Here is a 7,500-nt window from a genome sequence, read left to right as displayed (position 1 = left end):
GTCTGGTGGATTGGTTGTATAAAGGCTCAACCCACGAATCGCCAACCAAAATTTGGTGCCGTGACCAGGATTCGCGGCTGAGCCATACACCATTATCAAGCTGGTTATTGTTCTTCACCAAGCGAGGATTACGCGCCAAGTTCTTCATTTTGCTGGCACTTGGAACGGATGAACTTGAAATATTTCCACCGATGAAGAAGTGATTAGCGAGAACAACCACCTGTACCCCATCATCAGACGTTTTGGAAGTAGTAAATCGATCTTACGTGTTCATGCATGGAACCTGGATCCAGCGAGTCTAATTGGGAAATAGCAATAATATTTACAAGGTTTACAATATTTAGACCACAGGTGAGTGGTATTCCAACACATTTCATTCATCTCTATGGTGCTACTTGGCTCTTCTATTTCTCGTTCATATGCTTTACTTGGCTGTGAGTAACATATTGCTGGTGGAGATCGCCCACCGCCCTTCAAATGGATGAAAAGTAATAGCTGATTGGATAGGGCGTTGCGTGCAGATAAGCTGGAACGGTTAAATTTTTCTTGGAGTAAATTGGCTGATTTTCAAGGATATACACTTTAAGGCCTATTTTTGACAGGCCTCAGGTGAGTGCCTGTCCGATTATTTTATTTAATTTGTGAGGTGCTTCGTGGTACTCCCTTTTCATTTCATGTGGATTACTGGATATGGTTAATGGTTCTGGAGGATACGATTCATTCTTTTAAATTGACTGTTGCACATCGCTTTGCTGGGGGATAATTTGCCATCGCTGAAAACATAAAACAAGGCGATCAATATTCACGTCGGACCAGAAGCCGTTTATTCTTTTTCATACAAGGCCTATTTTGGACAGGCCTCAGGTGAGTACCTGTCCAAAAGAATCTACTCTGGTAGGCGGTACTTCCTGGTTCCGTATTTTTCTTTCTTTCTTGGTATTTCGAGCGGTGCTGGTTTGGTAGTGGGGATGGCAGAGCGATTGGTGAAGGAAAAAATTAAAAAGCGTGAACGCATGTTTGCGTCTTTGAAACGGCACGCTCATTTTTTGGAAACATACAATGCGGAGACTCAATGCGGACAGATTCAGAGCAGATTGGATAAAATGGAGAAGAAGTGGGAAGAGTTCGAAGAGCTACAAGAGGAAATTGCAGAAATGGACGAGAACGGCGATGATGAGGAGGAAAATAACAGAGTGTTTGGGCGTTTTGAAAATCTATATTTTGAGCTTCGAGCCGCGCTGCTGGCAAAGGTTGCCCCTTCCATCCATTCTACCTCGAATTTAGATATTACAGTCGGACGGAATAGTAGCTCTTATGGGTTTCACACTGGAGTTCGTTTACCGCAAATTTCATTGCCGGATTTCGATGGAGATTATAGAGGATGGCTGTCCTTTAAATCCACTTATGAATCACTAATTCACGAATCGGCTGAACTTAATGACGTACAAAAATTTCATTATCTCAAGTCAGCATTGAAGGGGGAGGCTGCGAAACTCATAGAATCATTGACGATCACGAACGGAAATTACGCTATAGCTTGGACCACCATTACCAAGCGCTACTCCAATGAATACCTTCTCAAGAAGCGGCATCTCCAAGCACTGATGGAGTATCCTAAGATAGAGAAAGAGTCCGCGACCGCCATTCATGGCTTGATGGACGAGTTCGAACAACGATTAAAAATACTTAAACAGCTAGGCGAAAATACAGAGAGCTGGGGTGCGCTAATCGTTCATTGGATGTGCTCGAAATTAGATGGGCAGTCATTGCAACTTTGGGAAGATCATGCTGCTTCGGTTGATGTTCCAACTTTCGAAGTTTTGATGGCATTTTTGGAAAAACGAACGCGGGTCTTGGATGCTGTATCATCAAACGTGATGGAAACCACAAAATCTCTGCAAAAACCGATCGTCAAACAAACAAGACTAGCAGTACACGCTGCCACGGGAAACAAACGGAACATTACGGCTTGTCCCTTCTGTGGGGAGACTCATTACATGGCGAGATGTGCAAAATTTCTGAGTTTGAGTCTCAAGGAGAAACTGGAGTTCGTCAATAGCAAACGATTGTGCGGTAACTGCTTTCGAGCAGGACACTGGGTACGGGAGTGCAACTCAAATTTCAGCTGCAGAACGTGTGGCAGAAAACATCACTCTCTCATTCACCCTGGTTTTCCGCCTAGCAACAGTGAAACAGCTAACAACACGACAGCAGGACAATCTTCGAGGAGAGTGGATACGCAAACAGCATCATCGAATCTTGCGACAAGTGGTGCCGAATCTGAACAACATGAAACGGAGGAGGACGAACCCGTTGGATCATATAGTATCGGAACAAAGGGCGGTGCATCCAATGTATTTTTATCTACAGTTGTTTTGACACTGCGGAATCAAAATGGGGAGTAACAGCTAGCACGAGCACTTCTTGATAACGGATCCCAAGCAAATATTATGAGTGAGCGACTGTGTCAGATACTTAAGTTGAAACGGCGTTCCGTAAATGTTCCAATTTGTGGTGTGGGGCAGTCTGAATCAAGGGCTAAGCATGCGGTTAGAACCGTTATTAGTTCCAGAGTGACAGAATTCTCGGTGGAAGTGGATTTTCTGGTTTTGCAACGGGTCACTTCTGAACTACCTTCAACTACCGTATCGGTGTCACATTGGAAGATCCCTGACAACCTTCAAATAGCGGATCCCGGTTTTAATACCAGCAGTAGGATTGATCTCCTAATTGGGGCGGAGCATTTTTATCGATTTCTATATGAGCGCGAAATGAATCGAATTACCTTAGGGCCCGGATTTCCCGTATTGGTGGACACGGTATTCGGCTGGATTGTTTCGGGCAAGTGTGCTAATTCCAAGAGCCATCCAGTTAATTGTTACTTGGCTACATCATCAGAGAATCTGGAGGGAATACTCGAGAGGTTTTGGAAGGTAGAAAACTCTGAAGATCAACCTGCATGGTCTAAAGAGGAGCAAGATTGCGAAGCACACTTTATCAACACACACGAGCGTTTGCCGGATGGCAGGTACGTCGTCCGATTGCCAAGGCAATTGAATTTCAACAGAATGTTGGGGGAATCCAAAACCATGGCATTAGAGCGTTATTCAAAATTGGAAAAACGACTAGAGCGAAATTCGGAGATGAAAACCCAATATCACGCATTTATAAGAGAGTATATAGACTTAGGACACATGAGGAAGCTATCGGAGGAGGAAGTGGAAACAACGCCTAGAGGAAAAGCGTATTACCTGCCGCATCACGCCGTTGTGAAGGAGTCAAGCACTACAACAAAGGTACGTGTTGTGTTTGACGGATCAGCGCACACAGATAGCGGGTTTGCGTTGAACGACGTGCTACTGAAAGGGCCAACGATTCAGGACGACCTGTTAAGTCTCCTTTTACGCTTTCGTAAGCATGAGGTGGCCCTCGTCGGGGATATTGAAAAGATGTACAGGCAAGTACGTTTACACCATGATGATACTTCTTTGCAGCGAATTTTATGGAGGTTTTCCGAGCATGAGCCCATCGGTGTATATGAGCTGCTTACGGTTACCTACGGACTAACACCATCGTCCTTTCTGGCAATCAGAACGCTGCATCAACTTGCTGCTGACGAGAGTCTTAACCATTCACGCGCAAGCTCTGTACTTGTTCAAGATTTCTACGTGGACGATTATATTGGTGGAGCTTCAACCGTCCAAGCAGCAATCCAGCTACGGAAGGAGCTTGCTGATCTTACGTCCAGAGGAGGTTTTCCATTGCGGAAATGGTGCTTCAATCGCCCTGAGGTCTTAGCTGATATACCTGCAAACCAACTTGGAACAAATCTATCTATTTCTTTCGAGCTCACTCCAGGCGAGGAAGTAAAGGCTTTGGGAATTACTTGGGATCCAAAGACGGATCATCTGCTATTCGCTTTCGACATTGATGAGAATTGCGAAAACTGGACTAGGAGGCGTATTCTTTCTGCCATAGCAAAACTTTTCGACCCGCTTGGATTAATTTCGCCGGTGGTGGTTGTAGCAAAAATTATGATGCAAGAACTTGCTCTGTTACAATCTGCTTGGGACGCTCCTGTGCCGTCACTGCTGGAAAAAAAAATGGACACAATTCTATGACCAGTTAAGCAGACTTTCGGAGCTACGAATCAACAGGTTTGCTTTCATTCCAGATTGGGTCAGCATTCAACTACACTGCTTTGCCGATGCCTCTGAATTAGCGTATGGAGCCTGCTTATATGTACGTGCAGTTGATTCAGCAGGAAATGTGCGCATCGAGTTATTATCTTCCAAGTCCCGTGTCGCTCCACTGAAAAGATTAACACTCCCACGATTAGAACTCTGTGCTGCAAAGGAAGCTGCTTGCCTGCATGCGAAGGTAGTAAAGGCACTTGATTTAACTGGCTGTAGGTGTACCTTTTGGTCTGACTCCACCATTGTGCTACATTGGTTAAATGCTCTTCCAAACACTTGGAAAACTTTCGTGGCAAACCGTGTTTCAACTATTCAAACTCTTAGCCATGGTCATTGTTGGCAGCACATCGCTGGTAAGGAAAACCCAGCCGATCTAGTTTCGCGCGGAATGTCAGTTGATGAATTCCTCAGCAGCGGGTTGTGGAAAAGTGGGCCACCCTGGTTGCTTTCTTCTGAGGAATTGTGCACTTCTCTTACCCAGAATGTGAATTACACAGATGAAGAATTGGAAACTCGAAGGCTGGTGTATACCGTCGTTGCAAAACCGGAACCCAATTCTCTGTTTGCGCTACGATCTTCATTGGAGCCCCTTTTGCGTATCGTGGCATATTGTATTCGATTTTCCCGTAATTGTCGCACGTCAGTTGAACGCAATCGAACCCCATTTCTAACAGTCGAAGAGTTTTCAACCGCAAAGCTGGCGTTGGTTAAATTGGTTCAAGCCGAATGTTTCGGGGACGAACTCAAAAATTTGCGCAAGCATCGATATGTCAACAAAAGTTCTACGCTTAAACTGCTTCGTCCTTACCTGGATAAACAAGGCATCATCAGGGTTGGTGGTCGTCTACGTCATGCAAGTCAGGAATATACTAGCAAACATCCAGCGATTCTACCGAGTGTACACCCATTCACCCGAATGCTGGTTGACTATTATCATCGTCAAACAATTCACGGAGGACGTCAACTAACTTTGGCAACGATGAGACAGGAGTTTTGGCCCATACATGGCAAAAGAGTGGTTAACGCAGTATTACGAAAATGTTATCGTTGTTTTCGCTGTAACCCAGTGCCCGTTCAACAACCCACAGGCCAACTGCCAGCCCCACGTGTGCGGCCGAGTAGGCCATTCTCGATTGTAGGTGTGGATTACTGCGGTCCTTTTTACTTAAAACCACCATATCGGCGTGCAGCCGCACCCAAGGCATATATCGCGGTCTTCGTTTGTTTTGCAACAAAAGCGATGCATTTGGAAGTCGTCAGCGACTTATCGACTGTCGGATTTTTGTCTGCCTTTCACCGCTTCATTGGGCATCATGGAGTCCCAAGTGAAATTCACTCAGACAATGCGAAAAATTTTGCAGGCGCCAAACACGAACTTAACGAACTCTACCGCATCCTGAATGATGAGACAAGCCAAAGATGCATCGGAACCGAATTCTCACAACAAGGAATCTCGTGGCAATTTATTCCACCTAGAGCTCCTAATTTCGGCGGATTATGGGAGGCAGCTGTTCGCTCCGTTAAAACTTCGCTAAAACGGGAAATTGGTACGCGTCAACTGTCACTAGAAGATTTCTCCACGCTTCTGGTCCAAATAGCTGCTGCCTTAAACTCAAGGCCACTCGCTCCACTGTCTGATGATCCCTCAGACTTTGATGCTCTCACGCCGGCCCATTTTTTGATCGGCACACCTATGAAGGCTCTACCAGAACTCGATCTCCGAAGCATCCCCACAAACCGCCTGACCCACTACCAGCAACGACAGCAAATGTTTCAACAGTATTGGCAGCGATGGAGCAGAGACTACCTCACCGAACTTCAAACAGTCAGCAAAAATCTTCAGCCAACCTTAATTCGTGTTGGTAGCATCGTAGTACTACGAGAGGATAATCAACCACCTTTATGTTGGCCCTTGGTAAGGATCATCGAGGTCCATCCCAGCACGGAAGGCGTAGTAAGAGTGGTAACCCTAAAAACCATCAACGGAGTGTATAAGCGACCAGTATGCAGAATTTGCCCTTTACCGTCCCATCAGGAAGCCGACAATCAAAAGGAATATGCAGCAGAGAAGTAACAAATTAATTCATGTTAGTTTTTAAGTGCATTCTTATACGTAATATTGTGATTGTATTTGTTGAAGCTAGTTCAAGGGAGGCAGTAATGTTGGGGTATAGGGAATTTTAAATTTAAAATCTAATTAATTCTAAGCTAGGAGTAAAACGTTGCGCGCGAATGTCATCTAAACTGTTATACTAGAGTACATTTTGAGCACCTCTATTTCCTTATCACTAAAACACTTGCAGCCCGATTGCGTAATAGTAGATAAAAAGCAGAACGATAGAGAAGAGGAGATGTAAGATAAAACATTACTGGACAGTTAGTAGTCACCAGACCGCCGTACAATAAAGGTATAGACTACACGCGCGCAGTCCAATAAATTTTATTAACGCGAATAAAAACTTTGTGTTTTGGAGGATTTTTTTCGGAAATGTGGAAAATTTTACTTGGTGTGAAAAGAACCTTCATTTTGGGAGCCTGAAATACGTGCTACAGGTGTGGACTTAAGTTTTCCGGGAATAAACGGAGCAGCAAATTCAAATCGGCAGATTTATTACTTTTTCGGATCGACTACTGGAATAGGTGAAGGTTAGTAAAGGTCACCACTACTATCCGTGGGAACTGGTAGTGCAGTCAGGATTAGTCTGGTGGATTGGTTGTGTAAAGGCTCAACCCACGAATCGCCAACCAACAATATCTATAAACCCTAGGCAGGGGATCACTCGGCTCGTGGATCGATGAAGACCGCAGCTAAATGCGCGTCAGAATGTGAACTGCAGGACACATGAACACCGACAAGTTGAACGCATATTGCGCATCGTACAATACTACGATGTACACATTTTTGGGTGCCTATGTTTATCGATTCAACTATACGCGCTGTTGCGCGTATGCGTAGTGACGTTTTCCCACCTTCAGTGGTTGGTAAAACGTTCAAGCTAGTAATCTAACACGCGCACCCCCGTGTCGTGGTTTGATGCACATACATCCCATATTCCAACCTGGCCTGGATACTGGTGTATACTGTGCATTATCATCATTAGATCTCTTTCTAGTAGGCCTCAAATAATGTGTGACTACCCCCTAAATTTAAGCATATTAATAAGGGGAGGAAAAGAAACTAACAAGGATTCCCTGAGTAGCTGCGAGCGAAACGGGAGGAGCTCAGCACGTAGAGGTGATACACATTGCGTATTGACCTGATTCCGTGTACTGGAAATTTTGTTATCTGCCATAACCAGCGAAA

At 44.8% G+C, this 7,500-nt stretch overlaps 1 protein-coding gene, 1 non-coding gene and 1 pseudogene across 12 annotated transcripts in view; 2 read left to right on the top strand and 1 right to left on the bottom strand.

The window, feature by feature from the left end:
- LOC131682955 (adipokinetic hormone/corazonin-related peptide receptor variant I-like) overlaps positions 1–7,500 on the bottom strand; it is a 1,078,244-nt gene that overhangs the window by 71,721 nt on the left and 999,023 nt on the right. The gene's annotated exons all lie outside the window — the stretch shown is intronic.
- LOC131686411 (5.8S ribosomal RNA) lies at positions 6,957–7,108 on the top strand. Its single transcript, XR_009305087.1, has one exon. It is a non-coding gene; the product is annotated as a 5.8S ribosomal RNA (ribosomal RNA).
- Positions 7,311–7,500, top strand: part of LOC131686508 (large subunit ribosomal RNA) — a 4,521-nt pseudogene continuing 4,331 nt past the window's right edge.

The sequence above is a fragment of the Topomyia yanbarensis genome, chromosome 2, assembly GCF_030247195.1.
Source record: "Topomyia yanbarensis strain Yona2022 chromosome 2, ASM3024719v1, whole genome shotgun sequence".
Classification (NCBI taxonomy): domain Eukaryota; kingdom Metazoa; phylum Arthropoda; class Insecta; order Diptera; family Culicidae; genus Topomyia; species Topomyia yanbarensis.
Note: the sequence above shows the minus strand (reverse complement) of the source record. Positions and strands in the feature narration are given on the sequence as shown.